This window comes from Lissotriton helveticus, chromosome 1_1 (genome assembly GCF_964261635.1).
Source record: "Lissotriton helveticus chromosome 1_1, aLisHel1.1, whole genome shotgun sequence".
NCBI lineage: Eukaryota > Metazoa > Chordata > Amphibia > Caudata > Salamandridae > Lissotriton > Lissotriton helveticus.
The window spans coordinates 1,415,383,207-1,415,402,273 of record NC_136057.1 but is presented as its reverse complement, the minus strand read 5'-3'; the positions used below and the strand labels follow the sequence as shown (position 1 = coordinate 1,415,402,273).

General features: G+C 47.0%; 1 protein-coding gene across 3 annotated transcripts in view; it reads left to right on the top strand.

Moving 5' to 3' along the window:
- Window positions 1–19,067, top strand: part of DNM2 (dynamin 2) — a 779,238-nt gene that overhangs the window by 195,991 nt on the left and 564,180 nt on the right. The window lies entirely within an intron of this gene.

Here is a 19,067-nt window from a genome sequence, read left to right as displayed (position 1 = left end):
AGATGAGAGCTCTGAAGTGGAATCTGAAGTCTCAAAAGTAAACATGTCACATGTCGTCTAGGTTTTGGAGGAGACTGCTCAGGATCTGCAGTGGTGGCTGCTTGACTTTGATATAACCAGCGGTAGACCCACTTCCCTTCCCCACCCAGTTGGTGATGGATGTGTTAACTGCTTGGTTGGGGGAGGTAATTTGGGATGGCTGGCGATCAGAGGACTTTGGTCTCTGGCAGAAACCCGGTTTCACATCAACCTGTTGGCTTTATTGGCCATTCGCCTAGCGCTGAAGATCCTCCTGTCGTACAATCAGGTAAGGCTGATGATCAGAGAACACCACCCCCATGTGGTACTGTAACAAGCAAGGCAGAGTGAGGTCCTTGGTCCCGTCCAAGAGGCACTGCACCTCTGGAGGCGACTAGAGCATCCGAGCATCACCCTGATCCTGAAGCAACTGGCAGGATCTTTAAAACCAGGGCGAACGTGCTTAGCCGCGACGCAGGGTGGATCACAAATGGTGGTTTCTGTCCCAGGGTGCTGGGCATCTTTCATCAGTAGAGAGAACCATTGCTGGATCTTTTCACCACCATTGAGAATGCACAGTGTCAAAACGCCTGTGCATTGGAGTTCCCAAGAACGCTTTCTCTGGGAGATGCATTTAACCAGGACTGAAGACTCACTCCATAAGGGCTTAGGTTGCTACCACTTTGTTGGCATGCAGAATGCCTATTCTTGACATCTGTCAGGCTGCAATGTTGGTGTTGGTGCACATGTTCACATAGCACTACTGCCTTGACACCCAGTGTCCAAATGGAAGGGCATTTCACCTATTTGTTCCAGCTGTACTTTATGGTCTGTGTCCACTCCACCTACCACTTGGCAGATACTGCTTTGGTATTTAGTCTAATGGGAGAAGTCTTCGGTTAGAGGTATCTGTTAGGAGAAGTTACTTACCTTTGATAAGTCTTTGTGCCCTCCCCCTCTCTCTTCTGTGGAGTGGTCTCTTTTCACCAGCTAAAAATTTGCCAAGTAGGAGATCTGCACATTGGTACGGAAAACTGTTCTGCCCTCTTCGTCTGAGGGTGAGGAAAGAGTACTGCAAGAATCTGACGTCATTGCGCAGAGGTGGCTCCACTCCATCAATTCCTTGGAAGAATGAGGCCAACGTGGAGCTGCACAGCACCCAATCGGAGCGTGTGAGAACCCTGTTGTGAAAAAATATTGATCTCATCTGGAGTTTGAGGTTGGATATTCTCATGGTGAGCAATCTTATTAGAATATTCACCAGAAAGAGTGTTACCAAAGGTAAGTAACTTGCTCTTGCTGAATCTTACACCTGTGCATATGGTACTCGGTTGTTAGTTCATAAAGGATATCCATGAAGAAGAACAAGCGTTCCAAAGTTGCATTTCCTTCTACCTCTCGTTTAATTTTCCCAGAGGAGAAAAGAAGTGCATTATGAATCTCTCAGAATTCAATATCCTAGACTACCAAATGAATGCATTTCTTCTTGGTAGTGAAAGATCTGATTTGCTTACGAGTAATTACTAAATCTGATATAGACTTCCAGCTGCAGATTGCTTACCTTACTATTATCCCTAGGTGTCAGACTGGATCCGTAAACTTCAGTTCTTTTTTGTGTGTGCCAATTAACGCAGATCTGTGGAAGAGCCACCCTCAGTCTTTCTTTGACTGCCTCTTTTTCAACTTTTTTTAATAAAAAAGGTTTTAGCTTTGTTTCCTGGTGCGTCAAAGATACCCGCTATGAAATCTGCTTTCAATTCTTTCAAGCTGTGCAGTACCTGCCACTGACATGTCTGTCAAAGTCAAATTTGCTTTATTCGAGATAAAAGCTCATAAAAGCATAATACATTTAAAACTATTTTGATTCATGATAAAAAGTATAAGATATATTTACAAACTCGAAAACATTTCCTTTTTATCCATTTTACAAAGAAGGAACGGTAATTGCATATTAGAAATTAAAAAGAATAAAACATTTTGGCTTCGTTAGTGTTTAAAAGACCATCAATAAAACATCAAATTCATATAATGATAAGACCAATAAAGACCCGTCATACATAATCAAGGCATTCCTTGAAGCTAGCGGCAAGACATAGAAATCATGGCTTGATCCCAACCAACCTACTCTCAGGCTAGAAATTTCCTTCTAATAGCCCATGCCCATCCCAAGAATTTGGCAACCGCCACAGATATGACTGGCAGAGAGCTAGTGCAAATTATTCTTAGAGCCACCTTGCTCTCTCTCGTACCAAGCAGTTTGCACATCGCCCTTAACCAGACACGTCGGGGGGGGGGGTTGAATATGCCCCGCAAACAAAAAGAAGGTGGGCAATGGACTCAATGCCATTATTACAAGCTGGACAAACATTAGAATTAGCTTCTGCCCATCTTCCTGTTAGCGATCTAGTTGGGAGCGACCCCACTCTAAGCTGGAAGTAGAGTTTCCTATCCTGTGGCCTAGCTATAATGTCCCAATAAGGCTCCAGGGACGGGGAGACCTTCACTTCCAGGAAGCGACCTTCTAGGGAGGTGGGATCTGCATCATTCCAGTTTCGGCGTGCTACCATTTCCCAATACCTTGTTTTTACGGTATCTTTAGTCGGGAATTGGGCCAGCTCTGGATTCTCCCATAACCCCTTCATGCCCATTTTTTCCAGTGATCTACACAAGTCCTTTAGCCAGCCTATCTTATGGAATTTGTCAACTTTGATTACATCCAGGAAGCCCCTCGCATAATGCGCAAGTTCGGGGGTAACCCAAATGCGCCGCCAATATAAAATAGGTCGTAGCCTGGCCATATCAGATATGGCTTTCCTGCCTAAATCATAGCGCAGTGGCTTCATGGGTGTACTTTTAGGGATGCCAATAAGGTTTCGCAGGAATGCCCCCATTTTACTCCCTTTGCTATATGGATCCCCAGGTAAACAAAGTCCGAGACCATTTCCACCCTTTGGCCATCCATAAAGAAGTTTCCTTTAAAGCTAGCATGGGGATTAAATACCATGAGCTTCGTTTTAGCTACGTTTCCTTCAAGCCCACGATCAACACAAAAACCCTCAAAAATCTTCAAAGCATGCTGCAGACCACTAGGGGTTTAGATATAATGAGCGGGTCGTCTGCAAATAATAAAATTGGCGTTTTCACTCCATCCAGAGTGGGAGCGTCTACAGAACCAGACAACATACGCTCCACTACACCGTTAATATACAATGAGAAGAGCGTAGGGGCCATGGCACAGCCGTGGCGTACACCGCGCTCTACTTGAAACTCAGCAGTGACTTGCCCATGCCTCCCCCACTGGATTTTAGCGTAATTTGACTCGTGTAGTCTCATCGCTAGTGATAGAATTTCCAGCGGCATTCCCATCTTGGCTAACACTTTCCATAGCAGGGACCAGGGGACTAGGTCGAAGGCTGCTCGTAGGTCGATAAAAGCAGCATAGAGGCTGCCCTTCCCCAGCTGCACTACCTTCCAATGGAGCAACGTGAACCGAAATATCTGGTCTGTGGTACTGGTTAGCTTGCAAAAGCCAGCTTGGTAAGGAGACAAGACGTTGTTTTCTTCTACCCAGACCATGATTTTTGCTAGGGTCATTTTACCTACCACCTTTTGCACTGTGTCTATTAGGCTAATGGGCCTGTAATTCCCTGGAAGTGTATTGTCACCTTTCTTATACACAGGGATTATTGCAGCCCCTTTCCAAGACTTTCGGTACTGAAGCCCCCAATGCCACCGCATTAGCCAGCTCCAGGATATACCTGCCCCATCATGTTATATAATGAAGAAAGACATCCGCAGGGACCCCCATCAGGTCAGGTGCCTTCCCACGGGCAACTGAGTCCAGAGCCTCCGCTACATCAACGTTGTTAAAAGGAGGGACAGCAAATATAGCAGTGGCTACAGACTCCCTGATCTTATCCTCGGGCCGGCACCTGTATTGGGGCCCAAAATAATCTAGCCAACTGCTCTAGGAGACATGGTTTGACGGTGATTCGGGGAGACCTCCATTCCCCCACTTAACGATATTCCAGAATAATCTGGAATCTTTAGCAGCGCTGGCAGCTTTAAGATCTTGCCAGTGCTGTTCATCCCATTGCTTCTTGGCCATAGATATACTAGCCTTGTAATTCTGTCTTGCTTGCTAACGGCTGTTGGATCTCTATTTTTAATAGCCGTTACCAAGGAGGTTCTAGCTATCTTGCAAGCCGCATTATACAACCCCATTTTTTGTGGGCGATGGTTCTTGCCTGTGGGGTGTGAAAATGTCTTGTAGAAATGACCCTTTATAGTATCAAAAAACTCAGTGCAAATTGGCGATTTTTTCCAGACCAGTTCTGTTCCCAATTCCCATCCTCATTATGGCTTCCATATCGGCGATAGTGCTCTCCAAATTTCCGCTAATATTTTCTAGAACCTCGCTATTCATCACAATTTGGGACCACTTAACCCTCCTCATGTTATTCGTAGGAACAATCTCCGCTACAGCTTCTTCAACATTATTTTCAGCATTATTTTGCCCCTCTGGATCCCCCCCCCCCCCCCCCCCCCCTCCCATAGCAGATGAACAATACATAGGGGGTTGTGATCACTCTTCTGTCTACTAACCACCTTCATGTCACTCATCAAGTGCCAAATTGCCAGATTATAGATGGCATAATTGATCCTGCTTTGCGAGCGACCATTATCAAAAGTGTTGGCCCCTTGGCTGTCGCTCGCTGTTCTTCCATTCAAAACTCTGAGCCCCCTTTCGCTGCATATAGCATTCATCTGAATTATGCCTGTTGACCATCTACTTACAGGTTTTAAGTCCAATGTAGGGATCTCCCACTCGGAGTCTACGTCCTCCCCAGAGTGCCAATCACCTACAGAGGGAGGCTCGAAGGTCATGTTCAAGTCCCCAGCAATAAGTATATTGTTCTCACTTGGCTGGGCACCAATCAGGTGATCGAGGGCTGCATCTGGCCCTCTTACATACAAGTTGTAGATGTCTAAGGAGCCCCCCAGAACCATGTTTATCCTAATCAGCTGGATGTCATTGTTACCAGTTGGGAGCTCTACTACTCTATCAAAGAGTGTCTGCCGTGCCCAGATAGTTAGGCCCCCTTTCGGCCGGCCCTTGGGGCCCTTGTCTGCTGGTATAAAAAAATTCAAGAAACCCAAGAGGAGCAAGGGCTCACAGGCCCACGTCTCCTGGAAGATGCAAAGATCAAAGCCATTTATAAAAGAAACCCATTCGGGGGAGTGCATTTTAGAGCCCAATCCAGCTACATTCCAGGAAACTATTCTCCCCCCAGCCCTACTAGATTGCCACCACGGGCCTAGGGGGGCTAGAGGCTGTGCCCTTTGGCCATATATACTTGAAGAACCCTGACCTCCCACTACCCCTGCGTTAGGGGCACCAGTACCCATCCCACCCTCATCACTAGGTACTTCCACCTCTGCTGGGGGAAAACCTGTCAGACCCGAATGGCCAGCCCCCTCTACCGTACTACAGGACATTCGATGCTCGCTACCTCTAGACCCCTGTTGGTCTGTAAACCTATCACCCAATCCCCCATTGGATAGTCAATTTAAGCCCGTACCTGTCGGACCCATGCCTAATTTCCCTTGCAGACATGGCTGCGGTAAGTGAAAATGGAAGGGGGGGCATTTTCCTCAGCTGTATGCCCAAACCGGTTGGGGGGCTTGATCTAAATTCTAGCATGAATAAGTTCTCCGCTAGATTGTCAGAAGACAAAGTTAATTCAATGGCATCATACGTAGCCCCTGGGTGGCTCATTCTCCTTACTCTGACTATGTCATCCCTAATAACAGATCGACACCCTCTGACCTACCGTAGCCAATGAATGGCCTTGTTTGTCAGGGAGTCTACCCCTGCTCTTGGACAATTAGGTGAAGTTTGATATTCGGGCACATTAGTCATGTATATTGTATTCGTGGCAAAGTTACCCATCGTAGATACTTGGTTCCTGGTGGGCGCTAAGCTGTAAGTTGATGACCCTTTGGAGCTTGATGTAATACCATAGTATGAACCCCTGCCAGCGTTCCTGGCTCTTTGCGTAAGGTAGGCCCTGTAGAACCTCTCCTCCCATTACAGCCCCTCTGTGACCTCTGGGTGCTAGCACTAGAGTCATTTACAGCCTTAGTTTCAATCACGGGGCATTCTATTTTAAAAAAAAATCTTTTTATTAAATGCAAACAACAAAGACACATAAAAGAAAAAACAGAAAACAAGGCAATATGGTACAAGTACGTCACGTCGGTGCTGGGGGGGGGGATACATATTCAAATCAAATGCCAGAAGTAGGTGATGAGACTGGGGAAGGGGGAAGAATACAGGAGCAAGCAAGGTAGCTAAATGCCCGTGGAGGAAACAGCAGGTTGGGGGGATGAGAGGTCAGTATCCATTCCCGAGGGGGGAGTACAGATACCACCACGGTATTCGTTCCATTGATTCCAAATTTTCCCCCATTTTGCGGGGCGTGCCACGGGAAACATACACAGTCTTTTCCCTCACAGGGCATTCTAGCCTTTTATTAGTGGAGACAGGGATCATGCTTGAGGTAGTCGCTCCTCCCTCTACATGGGCAACCCGATGTATCTTACTACTTGTAGCAACATTTTTCCCTGCTGTTGTGAGGGTACCCTGTGGGGGTTTAATTGGATAAGCTGGATGTCTTGTGTGAAACCCCTGGCTGGGTCCAAGAGACACCCCGATTGGGATTTGGAACTGTAGCTAGATTGATAATTAATTTTTTCATACCCTCTATCTCGTCCCTAAGTAGTGAGACTAGATTAACCAGCTCACTAATAGTTCCCGGGTTGTCTCTTGGGATTGAATGATCACAAACATCAATCATGCCTGGTGATGGCGGGCTGACAGTACCACTATTAGGAGTTTCCCTTTCCGGCTCATGCTGTGCCTTTGCCAGTACTAGAAACCTATTAGAACATAGTATTGGATACCTATCGCAAGAGTGGCCGGGGGATTTTCCACACATACAGCACTTGGGAGAGCATTTACCCTTTCTCCCGTTAGACAACCTTCTTCCCTAAGCTGTTTCTGAGAAGCCAGCTTTAGTTTGGCACTAACTCGGAACATTTTGGGGATTGTAAAAGTTGGACCAGCAACCTCAGATGGATTAGGCTTTGGACCCCCTACCTCCTTAGCCTGCTCTATAGTTTCTAAGGAACCCAGATCAACAGATAAAATTTCCTGGCAATCGTCAATTATAGTGTCAATTTTGTCCATGAGGCAGTTCATCGCAGCGTGCTTGGGTGGTGCCTTTACTTTCTTCTTCTTGCAGCGTTTTTGGCGTTTCGCTGTCTCGATAGCCACCCTCCCTCCTTCCATGGCTTTACGCTTGCCCATCTTCAATCACAGCAGATTGTTAGTCCCACGCACCTTTATGAATATAGTTTTCAAAAGCACTATGTACCTTTAGTGTTAGTAGTCCACAGCGACGTAGGTTCCCAGCCAACGTTATGGATATGGCCCGCCACAGACGGCCCACCCTTTGCCCGGGCTTCGTCCGGTGTCCTGCGGGGCTGACGCTGCTCTTATGCGCCTCCTGGCGTGGTTGTCTGGTACGCGGGCCGCATGGGCTGCTGGGGTTTGGAGTCCCCTGGCCCGCTTTCCGCTCGGCGGCCGCACTCCGGTGATGGAAAAAAGGAGTGAGGCAGCGGGAGGCAGGCGGGTGACTCCAGTTAGAATAGGACTGTGTGACAGGCAGCAGGTAGACTCACGAGCCCAGCAAGGGCTGCAGGTTTGCTTTGGCAGAGTTCCCAGATATCTGTAATGGACCTGCATTTAGTGTGCCTCTGGTGCTTGGAGCGCAATCGCGATGGAAAGACCTGCTTCGATTTGCTGCGCCATGCACACCAAGGTTTTGAGGAAGCGGTTTCTCAAGCTCCTTGACGCTTGACATGCCACACCATAATGCTCACAGTCTCCGTCGAGAGGAAGGTCCCATGATCGGTCATGGAACCCCACTGCAAGTGCTCATCTTTGCAGTCTAGGTTGTCTGGGAGGTCGACTAAGTCCCACAAATGCAAGAAGTTGAAGAGATGTTCGACTTCACCACATTCATTTAAGTCATCTGATGAGGGAGCTGCGGCACTCCAGGCCTAGCTCTGTGGTGGAGCCTGCTCCTGGGCCTTCTCAGCCCCTCAGTTTACTGGAGGCAGATCAACCCCCACCTAGTTATGTGAAATTTGAGGCCATGCACCTCATATTTGGGCTTCCGTCCCTGCTGGAGCTACATCAAGAGCACGGGCTCTAGAGAGGGGCCCCTACTGGTCAACCACTGGCAGGTACGCCCCAGGCACCAGTCGGGTTCCTTGGATCCATGGTTGGATCCGAAGCGGCACTGGTCGAGCCACCTTGGCCTTCCCCAGCTTCAGTGCTGATCTCCCCGGTGCTGCCAATGCCCCACGACAGTGCCATCCCAATTGTCATCCCCCTAACCCGATACGGAGTCAGACCGGTGTCGTCCAGTGCCAATGGGAGGCAGACTCCCCATGCGGGAGCCAGTGCCTTATTTCTTTAATTGGCCTGGATTGGGAGACGATTGGGTGTTAGAAGAGCCAGAGGGCAGCTGGTATAAGGATCTGGGGGATGCCGGTGGTCAGGACACCTCCTCAGATACTAGCCTGCTCTGTCCCCCTACCATGGCTATGGAGGACAGTGCCTCATTTGCAATAGTGGTGCAGAGAGCGGCTGCAATCTTGGACCTTCAGCTACCCTCTGTGGCAGTCAAGACAAACGTCCTGATGGAGGGGCCTAAGAGTTAGCCCTTCCAAACCTTTACTCCTATTCAGTGAAGCCCTTACTGATGTCCTTCTCAGGGCCTTGTTCAAGCTCTGCACAGGGGCTTCAGTGCATAGGACAGTTGCCTACTGCCATTGCCTCGCACCAGGAGACCCCAGTTTCCTCACCCAGAACCCCAATCCAGAGAATTTGGTGAATCAGGCCTCCACCTCCAAGATTAATCCTGGCGCATTCCCTACCACTCTATCGGATTGGGAAGGGCAGGATGCCTTGGGGAAGAGAATATTATCCTTCGCCAGTGTGGTACTGCAATCGTTGAAAACCGCACGCATGTCTCTTGGGCCGATACTGCCATACCCTTCTGGAACTCCGTGCGCAAGTGCTGCCCATTGTCTTGGAAAAGGCGCGAGCCACATTCTCCCAAGTTATTGCTGATAGTAGAGACGCTGCCTAGTTCATCATCTGATGTGGACTGGGTATGACCAACTGGCTGGACTGAGTGATTTCATCATCATTGCCTGGCTGAGAATCACTGGCTTTTCGGGGGATGTCCAAACCTTTGTCATGGACATGCCCTTTGATGAGTCTCGGTTGTTTGGATAGTAGGTGGACTGTGCTTGAGCACATTAAGGTTACAGAGCTACTGCCAGGTCCTCTTGCCTTTCCATGGCCCCACGCCAACCCCGTTCCACCTTCCGTCACTTTCGTGACAACAGGAGAGACTTCCCACCGCGTCTTTACATGCCCAGCCACATCGACCAGCAATCCTCACAATCTTTGTGGCCAAGGGCGCAGTTGCCACAGACCACGCGGAACAGGCAGCCAGAGGTTTAGCCAGCCCATCACCCCTCCGACAACTGAAGCCTCCAAACTCCTTTAATATGCCCTCTGACCAGTGGGAGGGCAGGATATGCCGTAACATGCACCACTGTGAGGTCAATTACATTAGACTGTTGGGTTTTGCAGTTTGTCCAAGGGAGCTTTTCTATCCCCTTTGTGACCACTCCTCCACCCATGCCACGACAAGCTGACGGAGGATGACCTATCCTTGCTTCATCAGGAGTTGTTGGCTCTCTTGGTCAAGGGAGCTATAGAGAAGATGCCGGCATCAGAAGTAGATTGTATTTGCTATTCTTGCTACTTGCTGGTGCCCAGAAAGGACGGAGGACTCCGTTCTATTCTAGACCTGCGCCTTCTCGATGGACTTGCGGTACACTTATTTTCACATCTCCGTCCTCCCTGCTCACAGGCATTACCTGTAGTTCAGAGTAGGCCAAGAGCACTTTCAGTGTGCCCTGCTCCCCTTCGGCCTTACCAGTGCCCCTAGTGTGTTCACAAAAGTGATGGCAGTGGTTGTGACTGATCTGCACAGGTCTGGGATTCCAGTCTTTTCCTACCTCGATGGTTGACTGTTGAAGGCGGGATCAACCCAGGCAGTCATCTCACACCTTCAGACTACGGCAATCCTTCTGCACTCGCTGGGATTCACTATCAATGTGCTTAAGTCAAACCTGCCTCCCTCTCAGATGGTCCTTTTCATCTGGACACAGTGCAGTTTTGGGCCAATGCTCCTGAGCAGCAAGTTCAGGATATTCAGGATAGGATAGTGATGGTTCAGCCTGTAGCCTGGATTTCGGTAAGACTGACTCTGAAGCTGTTGGGGCTCATGGCCTCCTGCATCTTTCTTGTGAACACGCCTGCTGGTATATGAGAGGTCTGCAGTGGGACCTAAAGTTTCAGTGGGTAGAGCATCAGAGGAACCTCTCCGACATGGTCCAGATCTCTGAGGGAACTGTGAACGACCTGTAGTGGTGGCTAACAATCCGCAATTGAGCCAGTGCCAGACCCCTCTCCCTTCCCCAACCAGAGCAGACTGTGGTGACAGATGCATCAATTCTGGGCTGGGGCGGCCATCTGGAAGAGGTTGAGATCAGAGAACACTAGTCTTTAATGGAATTCGGACTTCATATCGACCTGTTGGCGCTCCTGGGAATCCGACTGGCATTTAGTCAAGGGAAGGCTGGGGAATGTGTTCACGGACAACACCGCCACGTGGTATTGCAACAAACAGGGCGGTGTGGGGGTTGTGGATTCTTTATCAAGAGGCCATGCGCCTCTGGACATGGCTGGAACATCTGGATATATCCTTAGTGGTTCAACACCTGGCGGGATGTCTGAACACCAGGGCGGACAAATTCCGCCGTCGATGCATAGCCTAGCGCATCATGAATGGTGTCTCCATTCAGAGGTGGTGCAAGGTATCTTCCAAGAATGGGAAGAGGGAGAGCCTGGGTTAAATCAGTTTGCCTTCATAGTGAACGCGCAATGCCAACAGTTTTGCACACGAGTTTTCAAGGCGACTTTTCTCTGAGACACTTCATCGTGAGTGGAGCTCAGGCTTCCTGTATGCCTTTCTGCCAATACCACTCTTGCCCAAACTTCAAGAAGATCAGGAATGACCGTACCTATGTATTCTAGTGGCTCCAGATTGGGCAATGAGAGTCTGGTATACCGAGCTGCTGATCATTAACACGGGTTCCCCAATCAGGTTGCCTCTCCGGGAGGATCTTCTCTTGCAGCAAAAGGGCAGGGTCCTGCACCCGAACCTGCTAACGCTTCGCTTTCATGTGTGGAGATTGAGTGGCGATAGTTGAGCTCTTTTAGACCTTCCGCCCAGAGTCTGCTATGTTCTCTTGGCAGCCACACGTCCCTCCACCAAGGTGATATAGTTTGTGGCAAGGTGCACTGGTAACAATTTGACCCCCTATCTGCACCCCTTTCCCAGGTTCTTTCTACCATCTGTGGTTGCCAGATCAGCCATCACTATTCAAGTACCCTATTGTACATAGGTCTCCAACACATCTTTCATCATGCCTCAGTGGGACCTAAATTTAGTACTAACCTTTCTAATATGCACTCTCTTTGATCTGTTGCACAACTGCCATATCCTTGCCATTAAAATGGCCTGCCTGGTGGCAAGAACATCTGCCCAGAGGGTCAGTGAGCTCCAGGCTTTGTCATCTCCTAGACAAACTGGTTCTTCGGACTAGAGCATCCTTCCTACCGAAGGTCACTCACTTTCATGTAAGACAGTTAATCACCTTGTCTACCTTTTACACTCCGCCTCATCCGTCTAAAGAAGAGGAGAAACTCCATTGTCTGGGCCCACAGAAAGCGCTGTTATTCTACCGTGACTGCACAAAAGAGTTCCGGGTGGACCATCAAATCTTTGTGTGGTGTGTCGGAGCCAACAAAAGAAAGGCGGTGCAGAAACCAACCAACTCGCGAAGCATAGTCCTCTTCATGAAAATCTGTTAAGCATTGGCAAAAATGCAACCTCCTGAAGGTTTAAGAGCTCATTGTACCAGAGTCAAGGCTGTGACCACTCCTTTAGCTCGCGGGGTACCCGTCCTAGATATGTCAGGCAGCACTGTGGTCTTCACTGCACACTTTTACAGGGCACCACGGTCCTGACGAGGTCTGTCATTTTACCCGTTCAGTCCTACAGGACTCTAAGTATAATCTGTGTTGCAACCCCACCTCCGGGGAGGTATTGCGTGGGTACCTATTCTAAGGTATGGAATCTGTGGATAGAAGTCTATCAGACAAACAAGTTACTTCCCTTAGGTAGCACCTTATCTGGTGAAGACTCTATCTAGCTGCAGATTCCTTATGGACCCATCCGTCCTCCCCGCTTTGCGAACGGATTCCGGGTGAAGGGCTTATTCCTGTTCAAGGGCTTTAGTTTTGACGCACTAGTAGTCCGTGATCAAACTGACATCAGCGTTTGGTACTTGTATATGCACTATGCAAGTCACTTCCAGGGCAGATGACACATTCACGCAACATGGAGCTGAATGATGCCACCCTCAGGTATGCAAGAGTACTGCTCATGAAATATTTCAGAATCCAGTCTGACAAATGTGGATTATTCTAAGGTAAGGAATTTGTGGCTAGATAGTCTCTACCAGATAAGGTGTTCCCCAAGGTAAATAACTTGTTTGTCCATCTGTCTGTACTTCATTTCTGAGAACATGATGGCTTTACAGTATTTCTCTGAAAGTTTTCAGTCATTTTGTCTGTTCAAAGACCTGTGACCTGCAAGATTACTGGATAGTAGCTCACTAATGCTACCCTGTAATTATAGAATGCGGACTTTGCACTTTCCACACACTCACTCGGCCTCATGCCAATTCCCAAGTGTCAGCTGATCACAGGAAGTGTGAGTAACCAATTAGATGAAGATAACAGGAAGTGACTGCACTCAGTCGTCTGCAAGGTCCGTCTCCATGTCAATTTCCTCATCCCTTGTGGTCGGAGACCAGTGTACAGATTTCAGTAAATTGTTCCAAAATGATTGCAGGGTTCTTCGTTTTAAAAGAACATTTATTTTGTAATTGAATGTTTTCAAAGCATTAGTTCGAGCAGATTCGACTTTTTCATTATAGTGCTCCATGGTGAATTTAAAGGGAATCTTGTAATAGTTCAACAGCAGAATTTTTGCTTTTGAAGTTGACAAATAATTTCCACTTATTGTGGAGCCAGAATGCATTCACGTTTCTGGTGTACAGGGTGTAAACATGTACCATTGATTTTTATTTTTTTTATTCCCTGAGAAATCTGCATCTATTATTGGTTTAAACTAGCGCTGTGAAGTAGGGAAAGGAGATGCACAACAACTTATAGATCCTCTAAATAAATAAATAATGAATGAGTAGCAAGATCTGTATAGAGCAGTGATCGTGATGCACCGCTACTCCGGAAATAATTTCTAAAATCATATCACTTTTCCCTGAAGTACCAAATCATACATTTACTCATCAGTGGGGCCCATAACACTGAGCTACTCACAAAACATTTTCATCCTACTTCATGGATCGGTGAGATTCAAAGGAGAGCTTCTGTATCATAGCGGAGTGTCTAAATTAAAACTAAATATTTATACTTTTTACACCTGCAGTTTAAAGAGTTTTACCATGGTTTCTATCGATAGGACATTTATTTAGACACACCACCGTTATGGTCAACAGATCTGCTAGTAAAAAATTAGGCGTAGGAAAATACAAGACCAGCTTAATTCTACATTTATCTAATTTTTATTAAAAGCAAAATTTAGCATGTCTAACAGTTTATTCGCTTTATTTATTTCTTTATTCAAAAATGACTCTAAAGGAGTAAAGTTTTATTTCAAACAGTTATATTAATTTATTTCAGAGATTCAGAAATAGACATTATTATTTAGATTCAGAACACAAGTATTAGCAAAAGACAGTTCCCAAAATTAATTTTCTCCTAACTTCCCTAACTAATAACTTCATCTAAAGCTCATTACTCATTCAAGGAAAAATAGAAAAGTATTTAAAGTCTTACATCTCAGGAAAAATCAGCATACCGTCAGCATCTCCAGAAGAAATTGGAAGGGAGTTTTTTCTTAAGTAAAATCAGCACTTTTTATACCTTTTTTCACTAACTTTATCTATCTACAAAAGTAACTTTCAGCATAAACTCGAGTTCTGATTGGACAATTTGGGGGTGGATGAGCATCACCTCATCATTTAAACATTCAATTTCCGATATGCCGGCTACATTTTAAAGAGTTCTTTGTTTAAGAAAATATCCGGCCTAGTCACGTTCTCAACTAGCAACTCTATGGACTTTTCCCACGTTCAGTAACTCATACGTCCATTCTTTTGGCAGTCTTAAGGGCTTCCAGGGCATGCTGTCCTTGAACTTGTTTTCGTTCGTGCACAAGCAGCTCGCATTCATTCTCGGCTTTCACCGCGCGTGCGCATTATCTCTCACTGTCACAGTAATCGAGAGACTCCATGTTTTTGTAGGCCTCACAAGCCAAAATGGGAACTATCATAGAAAAAAACACAAATAAATGTTAATTATTGAAATATATCCCTTCTGTTTACCTCGCCCCAAACTAAGGTTTCCCTGTTAGTATTACCTAGCAAACAAGCTACATTTATGCGTGATATGCTCACCTGTCTCCAACCTCCAGCCACAACTACGTAAACAAAAAGCACATTTATGCTGCTTTTTATTATTTCAAAGCTGCTTATTAGTTCAGGACACAACAGAATCACATAATTAGTTAATTATGATTGCAACATAAGCAAATTTAGTTTCCCACGTGTATTTGTGTAGGTGCAACTTTTATTCTAGGTTGGTTAATTTCACACATCACTCAATTAGTTCAGGTTATGGTTATGGAAGTGTGACTTCATGAGGGGTATACAACATTTTGTTTCTCTACCTCGCTACATCAACTCCCTCCTTTGGTGATCTTGTCACCAAATATCTCCCAAAATTTTGCAAATTTTATCAAAACATGTTTCAAGTTCGTCAGATTAGTATGGGTTTATACTTTAGTATCTTCTTCTCTGGTTTCTCCAAAGACTCTTTCTTTATTAACTTTCTTGCATTCCTTCTTTTTCTAAATATACAGCATAATCTTATCATCAAAATCACTAATACTATTACTGTTACTGGAATTAGTATTTGGCCTATAATTGAACTACCTATTTCTTGAAACCAATGTTTAACTGCTGAAAAACGTTTACCAAGTTGTTCAAGAACACCATCAACCTCCAGTGGTTCGATTTCCTTATGCAACTCTGTAATGTTCGGAATGTACTTTTCAATATTTTGACTTTTATCTGGAATATAGGTACAACAGTGCTGTACCTTCAAAATTCCACAAACTCCTCCTTCTTTTGCCAATATTATGTCAAGAGCAAGGCGATTTTGCATTACCATAGCTCTCATAGCAACCATTTCGGTGTTCACCATTAAAAATCCACCGGCTGTGTCTGTTGACAAACGATCTATTATCGTTGACAATCTTCAAATTCAATTTGCATTAAAAGATATTCCCGCAGCTGGTATCAGTGCTCCAAAAATATCACCTATTATTTTTATAACACTCTCCCTTTTTCTACGACTTAAAGGTTTACCTATCTCATGTATGCCATTTGTACCTCTATCTACATGAAAGGTTTTAGGAAAGACCAAGCCCACGTAGCAAGTCCCGTACCAGTGCTCCGGTTATCTATAATAAGCTTTATTTCCATAGACAAAATATATACCAGGGAAAACGGGATCTTTTCCCCCTTTAAATCCCCAACCCACTATGATTCTATAGGTGTCTTTACATTGACTTGTTCCCACAAAATAATTGTCATACACAGTGTTGTCTCCCCTAATACAGAATTTCCCTAACAATGGAGTGTCTATATTTATGGCCACATTCACATTTCTTTCATCAAGATTTTCATCTTCAAATGTCCAATATTTGGATTTCTCATGCTTTACTTTTTCTTTACGTTTATAAGCAATTCTTCTCTCTTCAACCATATCTAAAAATGCTGTCTCTTGAACTCTCATTTTACATGTCCAATTATTTTTAAAGGCGTAATCATGGCTTAATTCATCTATTTCTAAAAAGGATTCCCACATAAGTCTAGCAGGCTTTATTTCATTCATGGCATCAATAATTTTTAACCTGGCAAAAATATCATCTGAATTTGAGTAATAGTATTCTAACTTTCCTGTTTGGTAAAAAAGGCTTGCAATCATACTACACATGACGCCTTATGTAAGTGGAAGGTGGTGATATGTCACCCCTTCTAAAACAGATGCAGGTAATTTTACACAAACGTAGCAATCACTAGCATCCATTGTCCTGACATATTCAGATAACAACCGTGCAAACTTATTCTTAGTGTAATCGCTAATGGATCTATCCTGATGCATTTCTGGTCTATATACATGCTGCTTGTTTTTTTTTTTTTTTTTTTGTTTGAAAACCTTTATTGAACAATGAAAGCTCACAAATACTGGCCTACAACCCCACGGGCTGGCCAGAACAGAATGGTCAAATAACCAGCATACAAAAAGAAGATCTGCACAGGATATAACATCAGGAGCACCGGTGAAGCAATAAAAACCATCGAGCGTTCAGCAAGAGCAGGATGATAAAGGTTAATTTTCTAGCACAGGGAGGGGACCAAAGGAATAACGGGCCGTATATGAGAGTACAAGGGAGGGACCGCGGCAAGCCGCCATTTTATAAACACAACGTAAGAAAATGAAGCCATATAATCAAATCTAGCAAAGGACAGAAACAGAATCAGACCATCAAATAGCGACAGTGGCAACAGTCAATCGTGCTCACTCACCTCCGCCCCTACCCGAACAAAGAAGACGTGGTCAAAAAGCCCCATCACAAAGACTATGCAATACGCACCCCAACGGAAAAAGGGGACCTCCATAAAGGAGGAAGGGAAAGAGGGAGAAAAAGACAACAAAAGGAACATCCGCCAGACCATGCATCCCCAGGGGGAAAAACAGGACAATAAAACCGGCATGCGATGTAACAGAAACACGATACCAGAATAGGCAGCGAACCACAATCAGCCACACACCGGAAGAAGGACAGAAAACCCCCGGGGGAGATACGAGGTGACAGAGTCCCGAAAAAGTGAATACACAAGAGCCATAGAACAAAAAAGGGGAAAATAAGGGGGGAAAAAGACCCCCCGACACAAACAGACCCCCCCACCCACCCCTAAGCCCACCCTGCACCCCTGCAGAAGGCTACGGCCTACCCCCCCCGCAGCGTGCCTGTCGCCCTAAGTAGAACCCGAAATTTAGTGGAGCAAGAAAAGTTGGAATTAAAAGACAAAAAAAAAAAGGGGGGGGGGGGAAGGAAGGGAAGGAAAGAAGGGAGTAAAGACATACAAACATACACACACACACGGGGGAGGGCCAAAGACAGGAGTAAACGCACCCATCCACCCGCCCGGGTTAAAGGTCCAAGTCCTCGGGAAGCCAAAGAGTATCCGGCCAAAGTCCAGGAGCACTAACCAGTTACACAGAACCATATCAGGACACAGAGATCATCCAAACCGTTCATGAGCTACCGCATATAAGAGTCAGTTTTCATCAGCCCTGACCCTTTTTATCCAAAGCAGTAAGGGTCCGATCCAACGAGGACCCTGCCAGAAAGAACAGAAGGCAGGCAGCAGGAGAGTCCAACGGCAGTCCAAAAAAGTCACAGGAAGAAAAGCACGGAAGATCCAGGAAAATCACAGAATGTAGCAAACGATGCAGGCACAGTTCCAAGGATATATCCATAAAAACCGACCCATCCGGGCCGGCACAGGAGACGTCATCGGGCAGTGGTGATTGAGAGGGACCAGGAGAATCATGAAAGTCCGGCAAAACAAAATCCAGCTCCCGGGCCAAGGGCAGAGGAGGCAGCACAGGAGGAGAAGGCGCCATCAGGTTGCGCACCTCCGGGGCGGCAGCCGGGGCCGAGTCCGCCAGGAGAGTACCAGCCACACCCCGCGATATCAATGCCTCACCCGGTCGTGGGGGCCCGGGAGGCCCGCAGTGAGGAACCGTCTCCAGAGCCAGGAGTGGCGCGGCCACCGAGAGCCGCCAGGATAGCAGGATGTTCAAGATCCCCTAAAGTGCAGGAAAACCTTCACAGTATCCGACACCCGGGCCTTGCGGCGGGCCCCCAGTGCTCGTCCGGGCCCGGCCCAAACAAACGGGGTTGGTCGCCATCTTGAGAGCCCGAACAGGCCGCGCGGCCAACAACCTCCGCCGGGGCGGCAGTCAAGCAGATGAAGTCCCGCCGACAGGCAGAAGAACACCCCGGACAGGGAGGGGGGCCACCAGAAGAAGGGGATTCGCCGGCCCCCCAATGTCGCCAGTCCCGTTTTCCGAGTCCGGGCGGCAAAGAACAAAATGGCCGGACCGGAGAACAAAGGGGGAGGAAGCTGAACACACGAGGAACCCCAATAATGAAGGGCAGCGACACCATCCAAGGCTGCCGCCACACAGGAGTCTCTCAGCCAGGAACCTCCGGCTCACACGAACAGCGGCCCTCCAGTCACCTCCAGCGCGCCCCGAAGGGTAAGCCCGCAGGCTGCATCCGGCCCAGGAGCCGGGACGAAGAACCAGGCCAGTCCGCCCTCGAGTCCCGGGAATGGTCGGGGGCACTGCACCGGACCCACAGCAGCCAGGACAACCGGAACAAGTGGTAAGTGCCTGCAGCGCGTCGTAGCAGTACCACACAGCAAGGAGGGCTTCCCGGGGCAGGATAAATGCAGGATAAATGTGAAAAACACAGGCGGGCGAACGGAGCCGAGCTAAAGCGCGGCCATCTCGGTCGCGAGCTAGGCTCCTCCCTCCTACATGCTGCTTGTTAGACTTTGATTCTACATTTTGTCCACTCGAACTCACATTATGTTTCAACTTCACT